This window comes from Quercus suber, unplaced genomic scaffold (genome assembly GCF_002906115.3).
Source record: "Quercus suber isolate HL8 unplaced genomic scaffold, Cork oak 2.0 scaffold_74, whole genome shotgun sequence".
NCBI lineage: Eukaryota > Viridiplantae > Streptophyta > Magnoliopsida > Fagales > Fagaceae > Quercus > Quercus suber.
The window spans coordinates 1,451,719-1,467,962 of NW_027069539.1; the positions used below are offsets into that span (position 1 = coordinate 1,451,719).

The 16,244-nt window shown below is 33.2% G+C and overlaps 2 pseudogenes; one reads left to right on the forward strand and one right to left on the reverse strand.

The window, feature by feature from the left end:
* Positions 1-1,640: 1,640 nt before the first annotated feature.
* On the reverse strand, positions 1,641-16,244 carry LOC112032475 ((-)-germacrene D synthase-like; annotated as a pseudogene).
* Positions 6,472-11,375, forward strand: LOC136067476 (glycine cleavage system H protein 2, mitochondrial-like; annotated as a pseudogene).

The following is a 16,244-nucleotide window of genomic DNA, read 5'->3' on the forward strand; positions in this document are numbered from 1 at the left end:
GAGGATATCTTCTTGAACTCCTCATTGGTAACCACACTAAATAAGGCATTCAATGCTCTGCTATTGAAGTTTGCCGCCTTGATCTTAGCATCATCCCAATCAGCCAGTGCTTCCTTTGGCTTAGTCCAACCTATCTCCATAGCTTGCCACACTTTTTCATTTAGAGACTGCAAGAAAGCTCTCATGCATACTTTCCAGTATGCATAGTTAGTGCCATCAAATAAAGGATGTACAATAAGAGACTGTTCTCTATCCATGACAAACAGGGTCAATGGATAACACAGCAAAGATTAACCCTAATTAAAGTGTGCCTGCTTCGATACCATTTGATAGGCCAAAACGAATTGACCTCTTGTAATGAATTAATTGATTAATTAGTCAAGCTTGTTAATTAATCAAATTAACATGCAAATGCATGGTAGCAAAAACAAATCACTAATTGACATGGTGATTTGCTTACGAATAGGAAAAACCTACAAGTCAAAAATCCCACCGAGTGATTTTAAGGTCACCACTCCCGAGAATCCACTATTATAACAATAACCAGTTACAAGTAAAATAATCACAGTACCTTATACCAATTTATAGTTGAACCCTTATCTCAATATTCAATTGGACTTGTACTGTAGTGACAATCTCTCCTTGTAATGTACGGCTCCCAATACATGACTAACCATTTATGTGGATCCCAGTACGCAACTTCAATCACCAACTAGAAAAGGTTGTTGGCTGCAAAGTTCTTTAGTTCATTACAAGATGAAGATCGAGAAGATGCTTGGTCACAAAACCCTATGGTGTACAAACATAGTAGCTTCTTCACAAGAAAGATGAATTAGGGCAAATTCTGTCTTTGGTCACAATTTGCTTGAACAAACTTTGCTCAACACTTATGCAACATGTGTCTACCTTTGACAGCCTTTAAAATAATCCTTTTATATGTCTAGGGTTATGAGAAAAGAAAGCCCAAACATACAATCACAAATTAGAGTTAAAATAGAACTGAAACTCTGTTTTTCATAAACCTTGACAGATGCCTATTTGTCGAGTTGCAGTCGAGCCACGGGCTAGAACAACTCTTCAAGCCTTAATAGATAGCTAGCTGTCGACCTTTAATGAACATCACTTTCTGCACTTGAATCTTGGGCAGACTTGCATGGCTTAAACACTTGAACTTGAAATAAGGTTTCTTGAAGTATTAGACACATCCTAGATCTACCCAAATACAAGTAAAGTGCGTTTTGTCAAAGGATTAGCCAATTATATAAAATAGTGACACATGTTCCTAACAAATGAATCACATATGTCCTAATAGATACGTTACATTTCTAATTAAGTTTGGAAAGTGTTGTTATTGATGCTTCATGATTCACTTTGCCATTAATAACTTTTGTACTTGGTAATTAGCTAGTCAGTCAAATTTCCAATTTTCATTACCAGATTCACATTTTTTGATCATTAACAAATTTAAAAAAAAAAAAAAAATCACATGCTTAATGTTAAAAAGATTACAAGAAACAATTAAATGTTGTGAACATAGGTTTTTAGTGACCACCTATTGAAACAATATTTATTCTGAAGTACCACCACTTAACATATATAATCCTTGGAAGTTGGAACACTTATTTAAAATTACAAAAACATTGAGCTACTAATTTTTAGAGTAATTTGGAGTTCAAGTAAAATTTTCACTCTAGACACTTACACATTTATTTTATATTGACTTCGTAGGACAATTTATCAAATCTTTATTTAATGAACCAACTAACTTAGTTATAATTTTGTGCTCATAATGAGCACTGGCATTAACATCTTCAGACTGGTACTGGATCAACAAGCATTGAGGTGATACCCTCTACCATCACTCCTCCAAGATGTGTGTATGCATCTTCATCCTTGTAGAGTAAATCCGTAACTCATGCAAGATTGATAACACGTGTAAGGAGAGGTACTGGCACTTCAGTAGGTCTAATACACTCTTTGTTTATATCCTTCCATGCATTCATGATTTGCATTCGAAATTCATCATGTACCTCTTGCTTTGAGACACCATACTGCTTCATGTAACACTCGATGCCCAAGACAACGTGCCCTCTCTATTGCTCAAACTGTAAAAAAAATAAATTCCCAAATATGTAATGAGTGCCATTTTTTGTTAGACCTAAATGGATTTGTGGATCCATTTGAAATGAATCAATTTCTTGCTTTAAATAGTAAAAATTTGCAGGTGTATCTAATACCACGTTATTTAAGACCTAACAATATGTACACTATTATTTATTAGATTCAAAAACAAAATTTGGACCATGTCATAAATCTATAGACGTGGATCTACTTCCTTGTAGTACTAAACTAGTCTCTCATATATACTGTTGAAGTAAAAATACTAAAAAAAGAAAGAAGATAGTTATTACGAGTGAATTTGTATATTCTCTATATTTTTTTTTATAACTTTTGTACATACTGCATGTAGGAGGATCTTTTAATCGGCCTAAAATTGTGATGCCCGAAATTGATTGAATATTAATTATGTGTTGTGCAGGTGTGTCTTGAGTCCCACATTAGACATGTTTATTAGGTTAATCTGGAATTTATAATAATAACAAAAAAATCAATTGTAACTAGACTAATTATTTTAAGGTGTAGCACAAATGTGACTTAATGGTTTTTCACAATTTTTTTTTTTAAATACAAAATAATTAATATCCCTTGATTTTCATCACAATGCTCAATAAGATCCACTAATAATATCTGTGCTATATAACATTTCCTAAATGTTCCTCATTAGAAACAATATCCTCCATTAGCCTGCTTATGATTGATGCTGCTCTAACAATCTTTGGCTCCATGATGACCTATTCCAATGCTTCCCTGGTCATAATATCTCCCATGCCAATAAAAGATATGGTGCTAAGCATGAGGTAACCATAAGATATCTTTGGGAGCGAAGAGTTTGATTAAACACTATGGCTTCATTAACCAAACAGTGATAGTGATCTTAGTGTCAATGATATGTATAACTTACCTTTCAAAATTTGGAATGTTTGGAAAGTGTCAATGAAACTATTCTCTTAATTAAGGGAAAAGTTTCATTCTCCAACTAACTAGTGATAGCGATTTCTTCTCTCTCTCTCTCTCTCTCTCTCTCACACACACACACACACACACACAAAACCCTAGTGATAGCAATCTTATTAGAGTCAACTACACGGATAAGTCAAATTTAAAAGTTTTAAAAGTGCTATTTTACTACTAATTAATGCCAAAGATTCTAGGAACACATAAAAAATCATAAATGATCAATTAAAATCTACCATGAAAGATATTTATGATAAAAGTTATTACCTTTTATATTATCTTTTTAAAGGTTGACTATTGTATTAAATAACCACAACTATAAAGCTTTATAATGATATAATTGACTATTGTATTTTCCAATTTTCTAGAAGCATGTGAGCAAAACTTATGACAATAAAATTGCGGTGGATACAAAATTTGGAAGATATTTTTTCAATTTTTCTTGGACTAAAAGTAAAATGAACAAACATATATTAGTGACAACTCCTCCCATTTTTTCTTCTTTCTTTGAGTTGAGAATCATAGTTTTCTCCTCTCCGATGTCATCTAAAAGATAAATGTCAAGATGGTTTACATGAATTTCATACTAAACTACATTAGTATAGTAATTCGAATGTAAAGATATAGAATTATTGTTAATAGCTTAAACTTTTCAGATGATGGGTAAATTAACATGGTACAAAAACAAGAGAGTCTTGAGTTCAATTCATTGTTTTACTCTACAATCGGTAATTCGTCAAAAGAGATGTCACTTTAAATGCCTCCATTTTTTAGATGCAAAACAATTTGTCTTGGTTACGTACCTTATCTTATTATTTTATCCAAAAACCCAAGCAACTGTTATCAAGCCTATTTTCCATATGTACTTAATTAATGATAATTTTCTTCGTAATTCATATCTTTGGGAGCAAAGAGTTTGATTAAACACTATGGCTTCATTAACCATACAGTGATAGTGATCTTAGTATCAATGATATGTATAACTTACCTTTCAAAATTTGGAAAGTTTGAACAGTGTCAATGAAACTATTCTCTTAATTAAGGGAAAAATTTCATTCTCCAACTAACTAGTGATAGCGATTTCTTCTCACAAAAAAAAAAAAAAAAAAAAAAAATTAGTGATAGCAATCTTATTAGAGTCAAATGTTTCTAATGATTTGAGTTAGATGGCTAACCAAAACCACATAAAAAAACATATTCTTTCATTGTTTTTTTATTGAGAGAGAGAGCATGAGCTTCTAGCCAAGTGGACCTACCAGTGAATTTAGCTAAGGGCAGCCACAATCCCAGAACTAGGACGTAAAGATTGCATTTTCCAGAAAATGGCAAACAGAATAATACCCGAGTTTGTTGAACTCGAGTACTGAACACAGTACTCGAGCTTCACATACTCGAGTACTACTTTGAACAGTACTCGAGCTCAGGGAGCTCGAGTACTGTTTGGAATTTTTAAATCCCCGCACGCCATGTCAGCCATGCCACGGTGGAGCTATAAAACACAGTACTCGAGTTCACCAAACTCGAGTACTGAAAAAGATGGTAGATTCCTAATAATTTCAGAAACAGTGTCTTCGTGCAAAAAATTTCGAAAATTCATGGTACATGGCCAATTTGGCCGTAAATTCGTAGATTGAAACAGGAGAGAAAGATAGCCATATTTTCTGTTTTATGGTTAACTGAATGTCTCTATATTGGCAAACCATCTAGGAGCTACACTACAGTTTCAGTACATTGCCAGCCAATCTGAACTTGCTTTTGCATATGTTAAGGATGTGATACCGATGTTCTGTTCCTTTATTGTACATGAGATTCCAAGCACAATTGCTCTTGAGCCCATTTTTTCTTCCCCAATAAAAGATAGTAGAGTCTGTCACCAAGCTTTACTTACCACATTAATTATCTTTCTCTCTCCTTCTCTCATCTTTTATACTCTTGGTGGTTCTTCATTTCTTAGCATGTGTTGAAACTTTGAAACATGGTTTATTTCTGATAGCCTGTTATTTCTCCCCTCTCTCTCTCTCTCTCTCTCTCTCTCTCTATTCAATGCAAGTAGCGCATTCCAATGCCTATCTTCTTTTTATCAATACCCTCCGCTTATCTATAGCCTTCCCATTAAGGGAAGATGTACGATTGGGCTTCAATTGCGTGTGGAAGGTCAATCCAACACTAGTTTTCTCCATGCTTGCGTTAGGTACCACTGCCCCTAAAACTTAACTAATGTTACAATTAAGTTTTCTGCCTTTCATTTCCTTTTTTCTCAATTTCTCTCGTGATAAATTACTGGCAGTTAAAGCCATAATATTATGGGTTTTATCATGCAATTGGGTTTGGCTAGATGGTTTTGTATTAGGCTTTCTGGGGTTAATTTAGTTCATTTACTATTTAGTTTAATCGGCTTTATTTTTTATTATTCTTTTTGATTTTGGGATTTTTGAATTTTAGGGTTTTATTGGAGGAATTGCGACTGCCATCATTAGTTAGTTAAAATGGTTGACCTATCATTCTTTGATCAGAATATTTCGTTTTTGGAAATTGCGTTGGTTTGTTTTTGTCATTGGTATCATATTTACCAAGTTTTTTTTAATTACTGCTGAGGTCCATGGGTTCTTGAATTTGGGCATTCATAAGTCAATATACTCTGTGTATGTGAAAGCTATACTTCTTATATTGTTGTCAGTTTCTTGTTGTGCTGGAATTGTGATTAATCTTAGGTCAATTATGCCTATAATATTTTTTCTTTTTAATGAAAAATGAAACCTAAGCCATTGTCTGTCACATATAATTTGTTGAAAATTCAAACCCAAGTGTGATTGTTTGGAAGTAGTTGCTGTCAGTCCAGCACTAGTTTTCTCCATAACTAATGCTACGATTAAGTTTTCTGCCTTTCATTTCTGGTTTTCTCAATTGCTCTCGTGATAAATTACTAGCAGTTAAAGGCATAATATTATGGATTTTATTATGCAATTGGGTTCTGCTTGATGGTTTTGTATTAGGTTTTTGGGGTTAATTTATTTCATTGACTGTTTAGTTTAACTGGCTTTATTTTTTATTACTCTTTTTTGATTTTGGGATTTTTGAATTTTATGGTTTTATTGGAGGAATTGTGACTGCCATCATTAGGAGTAGATCTTAGCAAGTCTCCGTACGTTTGTGCATTTCTTCTTATAATATCTATTCCATCAAATTGTGTGATATACTACCATCTTGCAATTCACCAACATCAACATTAACCCAAAGCCAAAGCCAAAGCGAAAGTTGTTCTGAAGGCAAAGGATGATCTGAGTCAGAATTGAAGAGTCCCACATATTTAGGGTGATGGTCTCCCGATCTATATAGAACATTCTAACTACCTAAAATTCTCAACCAGCTACAAAGTTCTTCTTGCCGGTGGCTTAAAAATATAGTGATTGGAAGTTTGGAACACCCCCACCAACTCTCCAAACCCCACCAGGTATTATTATAATTTATATTAGTGTAGTGTGTTTGTGTGTTGAGGGAGAGAGAAACAGAAAGGGTGGTGCTTTTTGTACTTGGGTTTATAGTTCCCAACGTGGCTTCAAGGTTGTGGGCTTCAAGGGCTGCCTCATACCGCAGGATCTCAGTGTTCTACAGAGGTTTGCTTCTGGTATATATCAGACTTTGCTTTGATGGATTGTTCTTTATTTTCCCTATATATGTATGTATTAAGATGAGGATTTGGATCTCTCATTTAATTGTTAGTTGGTTAAAATGGTTGATCTATGATTCTTTGATCAGAATATTGGTTTTTGGAAATGGGGTTTCTTTGTTGTTGTCGTAGGTATCATATTTATTTAACAAGTTTTGGTTTTTATTACTGATGAGATCAATGGGTTCTTGATTTTTGGAGATGGGGTTTGTTGTCGTTGTCATTGGTATCATATTTTCAAAGTTTTGTACTTTATTACTGTGGAGATCAATGGGTTCTTAAATCTGGGCATTCATATATCAATATACTACTCTCTCTCTCTCTCTCTCTCTGTGAAAGCTATACTTTTTATGGTGTGGTCAGTTTTTGTTGTGCTGGAATTGTGATTAATGTTAGGCCAATTATTTCTTCTCTTTAATGAAAATGAAATCTAAGACATTCTCTGTCACATACAATTTGCTGCCTATTTGGACGATGATCTGTGCTACAGTGCTGGAAAGTGTGGGGGCAATATTGAGTTATTTCAACTTTCAATTTGTGACAAACTAATGCATTCTGGTCATTTTCACATTGTTGCATGATGTCACATTCACAATCACAGACAAATACAAGTATAGAGAAGCACATAGAATAACCTTAGGTGCACCATTATAAGAGATAGAGTTATATTTGTCATCTATATGGCAATTGTTCACTCTTTCCATTGTTGAATGATGAAATTTCCCATACGGAATTGAAGCTTTAATTTTTATTTCCGGCATAGATAGCCGTTCATTCATATAAAAGCCAGATGAGAAGTTTGGGTGGCTTAGAATCTTGTATAATATGACTACCAAGAAATGGAATGTGATTTCAAATTGAATAATTGTAATTAACTTAACTTGAAAGTGTATTGAAATATTACTGTAGGGCACAATCCCAAGCTTTATCTTAAAGTAATGCACTTTATAGGGTTGTTGTTTAGTGACAATTGATATGGACAATATTTTAGGGTTCCACACACTTAAGAGTCTTGTAAGAAAAGATGATGATGATTACGAAATACTACCAAATTCAGAACATTAACTTGGCTTGTCTGTGGAGAAATATATTGATTAGTTTTTAAAAAGTTTGAACCATTAAAGGGTGTCAAAAATGATGTACTAAATCTGAATTCTTTATATTATATAATATTTTCGTAATCAATACATTTTTTATTTATTGGAAATGGATAATTTCCCACTGGCATGCATTGTACTTGATAGATTTTGCCACACAAACAGTGATCAGAACTACTGTTTGCATATTGTCAGTCTTATTGTTGTTATGATCATCTATATTAAAATCATAGTTGAAATTTCCTGTACAGATTGTTATACAAGACAACTAAAAAGCTGTAGTTTTTCTGATAATAAGTTCTACCCCCATTTCAACTCTTTCACAGATTTATCTATTCCTCTAAATCTAAATAGTCCTCACTGAGGCAAAAGTGGCACTTGCTGCATTTATTTATTTATTGTATACTTTCAGCTGTTTTCAATGCTTTATTTATTTTTTCCCACACTAAAGTAGGTGCCATTTTTTCTTTTGGCCTAATGAACTCTAACCCAAATGACACCTCCTCCCTTTGTATGAACATGAAGGAGGGTAAGGTTGTGGTTTAAGAGTAAGACCCACTGAGTGTGTGTAACTTATCAGTTATCAATAAAAGTAAAATTTGTCATCTTTTTTATTTTATTTTAGTATTAAATTATGCTCAGTTTGAACAGTGTGCTTATAATATGGTTCATCATTTGTACACACAAGACTTTGTACAAAGTTATGTAAAGCCAATAGGCTGTTATTTTTTAAGTGGTCATACTCTGATTTCAAGGACCTCTCCATATCGATTCAAGTATTTACTAATATGAAAAGGCAGCTTATTTAATGAAAATGTTACTGCAAACTGCTATTATTTATGACACCCCAGCAGCATGTAGAGTGTCAAGAATATTGTAATGAAAATGTAAAAGGATTTTGAATGCTTCTGCAATCTTAACAGGCAACATTCTTAATTTTTCAGTGCATTGCTCCACTATTTCCCTCTCTCGGTTCTTTTACTGCAGTTTTATTTTCTCATATAAATTTATCCAATCATCGATATGTCCATATAGAATAAAGATGGTTCTCCCCTATAAATGATAATTTAGTTCATTGCTTTTGTAGTATTTGGCAAAATCTTTTCATTTCTAGATACAGAATCACTTTAGTTAATATTGATTTTGGGAATTGTGGAGATCAGATTTTCCTTGGATTCTTAGAAAATTGTCCAGCCTGTTGTGTTTATACTTTTCTTCTCCAATTTACATGCAGTTGTGAAGGATCTTAAGTATCTTGACTCTCACGAGTGGGTGAAAGTTGAGGGGAATTCTGCTACTGTTGTTATAACTGACCATGCTCATGATCATTTAGGTGATGTTGTCTATGTTGAATTACCGGAAGTGGGGGCTCCTGTATAACAGAGCAGCAGCTTTGGTGCAGTTGAAAATGTTAAGGCTACTAGTGATATTAATTCTCCCATTTCAGGGAAAATGGTTGAAATAAACAAAGAGCTCAATGACTCCCCTGGTCTGGTAAGTATCCTTTTCTAATTTGAGTTTCTGTGCCTTCTGTTATGTAGTGTCTCTTTTGGTCTGGATCAACTCAAGTAAATTCATAGATTGGAACAGGTGAGAAAAGATAACTATATTTTCATTTTCATGGTTCACTGAAACTGAATGTCTCAATATTATTAATCATCTAGAAGCTACACTAGAGTATCAGTATATTGCCAGCCAATCTGAACTTGATTTTGCATTTGTTCAGGATGTGATACCCGATGTTATGTTCATTTATTGTACATGAGATTCCAAGCACAAGTGTTCTTGTGCTTTTTTTATCCCCAAATCCAAGATTGTAGAGTCAGTCAAGAAGCTTTACTTACCATATAAAGCTGACTCTCTTTATCTCTCTCTCATCTTTTAACCTTTTGGAGGTTCTTCATTTCTTAGCATGTGTTGAAACTTTGAAACACGTTCCATCTTTATTTATCTCATCTTCAGGCCCAAGCTTTCTGATAGCTTGTTATTTTCTCTCTCTCTCTCTCTCTCTCTCTTTATATATATATATATATATATTCAATGCAAGTAGGTCAATCCAACACTAGTTTTCTCCATGCTTGGCTAGGTACCACTGCCTTTAAAATGTTACAAATCTTACAATTAAGTTTTCTTCTTTTCATTTCTGGTTTTCTCAACTGCTCTCGCGATAGATTACCAGCAGTTAATTTCATTGTTATGATAAAATACGTTGTGTGCTTTTTCATAATCTAAGAACTTGCTAAAAGTTGTTTTGATAGACATTATTTTTTTTTTTTTAAATCTGGATTTCCAATTTCAAAATTGAATTTTGAGCTAATGCGCCTAAGATTTTTTTGGGGGGAGGGGGGTCGGAATTGTTATGAAGTGATTTGAAGTGGCTCCAATCTTCATCTCTTGACATGAATGCTTCAATGAAACTTGTGTGAAGCTTAATCTTTGTCTCTGTTTGTTTGAATGCTCTGGATTCTGAGTGGTCTGACCATGACCAAATTTTGCCTCCTGATTTGTATGCTTGCTACCAAATCTGGGCAATTTACCATTGCTCAATTTGGCTTCGTCTTGCCCTGCATGACATGTCCCCACGGGAAAAATACACCATGTTTCGGATGCATGAGTCCTCATCCCCATGGCTCTCTTTGTCAACTGTTGCATGGTACTTCTTTCCCTCTCTTTTGGGTAGGGCTTCTAAGTCAAGTTCTTCTTCTCTTCTTCTTTTATTTATTAATTTTTGATTGCTTTCCCTATAAAAATCCTCCTTTTCTATTTCACCTTACCTTAAATGGCCCTATAGTTATATATAGTTCCTTCTAGTTCTATTATGCGAGGTTTTGGGCAATGTCCTTGAGTAGCCAATATTTGGAACAATCAAGAGCAGAATAGACCATAAGTGCAGCACTCATGCTACTAAACTTATTGAGCTTAAGGTTGATACTGGTAGTAATCTGAATAAATTTATAGGTCTCTGAAAATGTTGGTTGACCACCTTCATTGTGTTAAAAAATTCGTTCACATTTCCAATTTCCTTTAATTGGTGAAGTTTGACTTCTTTTTTGCCATCAAGAATATTCTTCCTTCATTTCGTTTATGCTTATTTCTGATGTAGCTATCTTGATGTAGATTAACTCAAGCCCATATGACAAAGGATGGATAGTTAAGGTTGAGGTGAGCAACAGTCTTGAATTGAACAACTTGATGGATGCAGATAAGCACGCCAAGTTCTGTGAAGAAGAAGATGCAAGTCACCGAGCGAGTGGCCACGAAGAACTTTGGGCACTTTTCATGTAGGGGTTGTTCATGGATAATCACGATAAATTACAAAATCCTCAAAGTCTGTGCTGTACATATCTTTCTTTCTATTTTTATCCAAGCATGTGCTTTCACGGTTCTTCTTTTGTTACCTAAGAGCTATAAATTTAGTGGATATCCAGCAAATAATCATTCTGGGTTTTAGTTTCATCTATTGGTGCTGTTTAGGCAGGTTTGTGGCTTGAGAACCATTTTAATAATATTCGTTTGAGTTGAATACTTATTTAACATATGGGATCTCATTTTCTTGATGCATGGAGAACGCTTTCTTATTCACTTTCTCTTGTTAGTTACATGAAGTTCAGAGGGTGGACGTCAAGGGATCCTAAAGAAATTTATATTCTTTGGAATTAAATCATTATGGCTAAATATCATCGTTCACTAATTGCAACCTGTATTTCCATTTTACTATCTTGTCATAGGTATCATTCTCCTAAATTTGGTGTTAGGTTTTAATGACCAAATCACATTAATTTATTCATTCAATTATTCCATTTTCATCTACTTCTTTTCCCAGGATATTTCACTTTATCATTGTATCAAAGCAATGATACTGAGTTTGAATCTTGTCTTTATTTTACCTCTCATTCAAAAATTAAAAATTTCGCATATTAGGTCTCACTTAGTGGAGGGAGCTTATGCCCACATGTAAGGGAGTATTAAAACAATGATTTGTGATTAAATTCATACTTTTTATCAAGCTTTTGGGATTGGCGATACTTCCCATTTAAAGAATTAATCCTTGTATTTTTTTTTTTTACTAGATTGCATATTCATATTGAGCTTAAAATAAAAGTAAATAAAAACAAAGCTAAAACTACAAACAAAAATAAATATAGATATAAATATATGGAAGAGAGAGCCTTGGCGCATTGAATAATCACTTCACTGTTAGAACAAATGCACAAGTGGAAAGTAATGTAGAAATAATACTCATAAGTTAATCACTCATTGAAACTATAACTTTTTTGAAGTAACAACACATACATATATAATTTTAAAAGTTCAAAAGCATTGAGCTCCTAATTTTAAGAGTAATTTGGAGCTCACATAAATTTGTGATTCACTCTAGTCACACATTTATTTTATTATTGACTTGGTAGGACATCAAACCTTTATTTAAGGAACCAACTTAGTTATAATTTTGTAGTCATATTGAGACGTTGCATCAATAATTTCAAATTGATACTGGATCAACAAGCATTAAAGTGACACTCTACCATCATTCCTCCAAGTTGTGTGCATGCATATTCATCTTTGTAAAGTAGATCCATGACTCGTGCGAAATTGACAACATGTGTGTGGAGAGGTACTGGCACTTTAGTAATGCACTCTTTGTTTATATCCTTCCATGCATTCACAATTTGTTTCTGAAATTCGGCATGCACCTCTTGCTTTAAGACATTATATTGCTTCTTGTAGCATTAGATGCTTGAAGTAACATGCTCTCTCTTTTGCTCAAACTGTAAAAAAAATAAATTCCAAAATATATAATGTGTCATTTTTTCTAGGCCCAAATGGATTTGTGCGTCCATTTGAAAGGAATCCATTTCATGTTTTTAATAGTATAAATTAAAGGTGTATCTAATAACATGTTATTTAAAATTTTAAAATACACTACACTCTATGCACTATTAGATTCAATAAAGTTAAAATTGAACCATGAAATGAGTCCATAGACAAGGATCGTATTCCTTACAGTACTAAACTAATCTCTCATATACCTTGTTGAAGTAAAGATACCAGGAAAAGAAAGAAAATAATTATTTTGACTGAATTTGTACATCCTCTATTATATATAACTTCAGTACATGTGGCACTAACAAGATTGCATATGAAGAATCTCTTAATTGGAATAAAATTCTGTGCTGTATAGGGTTTTGCTGAGTCCCACATCAAGCATATATTGGGTTAATCTAAAATACATTAACAACTATAAAGAGTCTTAATTGTAATTAGACTAGTCTTTTTGGAGTACAACACAGATGTGGCTAGTTTTTTTTCCTTAAATCAACAATTAATGTTCCTTGATTTTAGTCACAATCAAGAGCTAACATGTGCTCAATAAGATCCACTAATAACATATGCTAAATAACATTTGTGAAATATGAGAGTATGATACACTAATATACCTCATTGGAAACAACGTCATCCATTAGCTTGTTTATGATTGATGCTACAATAACAATCTTTAGCTCCTTGAAGACCCACTCCAACACTTCCTTGGTCACAATATCTCCCATGCCAACAAAAGATTTGGTGCTAAGCATGGGGTAACCACAAGATATTGGTGCATTACTCATATATTCCTCCATTGTGGGAATATATTTTTCTTTTAACCATATGGCTTCTTCAAAGTAGGCTTTAACAAGTTTTTTCATCTAGTTACATAAAACATAAAATATAATGACTATAAAATGAACGTATATGGGGAAAAAGTGGTTTCAAGTGAATTAATATTGTCATGCCGCAACTTTTGCATAGTGAACGCATAATTTTCCTTCTTTGCACATCTCTTTCTTAATTTCTTCAAAAACATCCAAGACTGCTTTATAACACAACTTCATGTAATCTCTAAGTTGGTCTATGCAATTGATATCCCACCTATAATTTAAACGTTGGAAAGAAGTGTGTAATGTTGACTTTAAACCCACGATCGCCCACCCCCCCCTTCCCAAATATAAAAACATGATATTCCCCAATTAACTTGAAATTGAGAGAATCTTTGTCACAATTAATACTTTATTTTCTTGATCTGGCATTTTGTATAGAATGCCACATCAATGAAAATTTTAACAAACATGGCATTAAATACATCTTTAAATTTATAATATTTAGAATGAACCATGACATGAATCCATTTCAAATGAAGAGAATCATATATGTTTTTACTAAACCTTTTAATTGCATCTGAAAAGAGCTTGAGTTCTTCATGTGTGTCATGTACATCATATATGTCATCTATAATTGATGTCATGCAAATTGTTTTAGTTAGTATCCTCCTAGCAAGAGAGTATTGGGATTCAAAGTACACTCCCAAAATCCAGATGTATAACTCCACCACCTTGTTTAGTGTAAAAGATAGGTTTGTCATAACATCTATACTTTACACCACCTAAATTATAATTTCAACAAAAATTGTCTAGTCAAATCATGTCTTATGAAAGTGATGATCATGAAATATATACAATAAAATACTCTTATATTTGCATATTTAGCTGCACTTTTATACTAATTTGTGGTTGATTATAAGTTGTTTTTGATTTATAGGTAATAAAGGCTTTACATACAAAGTGGATCCAGACCAATTGTCAAGCTAACTTAAGACCTAGATGTGAAGAACGAAGAAAAGATTCAGCCCAAAGTAAAGATCTAGCCCAAAGGAAAGATTCAACCCAAAGTAAAGATCTAGCCCAAGCGTGAATTCAAGAGAAGACCAAAAACAAAGAAAGAAAAAAAGAAAAAGAAAAAGAAAAAGAAGCCCAAGATTCAATCCAACGTGGATGAAATGTGCAAGGAAACAAAACTCAAATCAAGCAATTCTTACATAGTCAACATGGTGGGCTTTAGGGTCCAAATCAGTAATTGTGTTGTTGTTGTGAGCCTCTTGATACCAAAACATCTACTTAGGGAGAACTTACTTTTGGGCCACATTGGTTTTAATAATGAGCTTTTAGGTCTCAGCCGCTTATGGGAATGTAGGTATAAATAGAGGGAAATAAGAAATATTGGGGGCGGCTAGAGGAGAGCTGAAACGCAGGCTAGAAGAAAGTTGAAATAGAGGACGGAGAAGGCTGAAACGCAGGAGCCGCATGTGGCTTTTTTTTTCACCCTTTCTCTATGCTAGCACTATAACTTTTCTCTTTCATTCTAGTTAGCAGTTTAACTGTCTAGTTTAAAGTTCAATATTTATTTTGTGTATTTTATTTCAGCAATAGCTAAATTTTCAATTAAGGTTGAGGATGAAACATTCTTAAAGATTATTAGTTTTATTTATGTGATTTGATTTTTCCCAAACTAGTTGTTCTTTAATGATTTAGATTGTTCTTGCTAAATTACAATTAACTAAGATAGGATTCTTAATATGAGTTCAATCATATTTTTCTCATGATTTTGGATTTATCTTAATTAATTGAATGCTTGGTTTATTATTGCTTGATTATAAAATTGGATATCTTTTGTGATTTGTTTAGCTACAGATACAATTGATGATTTGATTTTATACTTAGGAAGCGAAAAAGAGCATGCTTTAGATTTTTAAAATAAGAATTTTAATGAGAATATTTTTCCATGATAGCAAGATTGATTTCTAGATAATCATGTAGTAGTTGGGAAAAATTAATGATCATAAATATATGCTGATATGACTTACAAGGCGAATTCAAAACCTTAATTCATTTCTTTAGATTGTTTAATCTCTTTACTGCTTTTGTATTATATCTTTTGCTTAGTTTAAGTATTTGCTTAGCTTTATTTAATTTCAAAACAATCAATTTTTTATTAAACTAGATTAGGATTAATTTGGTTAAGATTTGATTAATTTTCCTACGTTCATACGAGTCTCTGTGGGTTCAACCTCGTTCTTGTCAAACTATACTTTGGTACAGTTCATACACTTGCGAGTACTTTAAAATTTCACAACAAAAAGCTTAATTACAACACCAACATAGTGAGATATAGCTAATGAACTTACCTTGAAATATGGCTAAGTTCCTTCTGGTGTTGTTTTTGCAGCATGTTAAAATCCAATTTTTCCAAGTTTAGTAGAACTTCATTACGTGAAGCAGTTTCTTGGTAGATAGAAAAGTAATGTCTTGCCTCTACCCTTGGCAAGGATTTTCAAATAGGCCGATTTAAGGCATGACTTACTTGTGTGGCATGAGGAGGGCTTAAATTAATCACCATCAATTCGAGGTGAGTGGCAGTAAACTTAAGTGTTTCATCAAGCATATCTTCTCCATGCACTCTCATATGGCTTCATACAAGCTTAACATTCCTCACACATCTTTAATAAGAGATTCCTTGAAGTTTCCCATATTGTCCTTGAATTTATTGAAGACATCTACTTTACCACCCCACACAAGACATGCACTAACCAT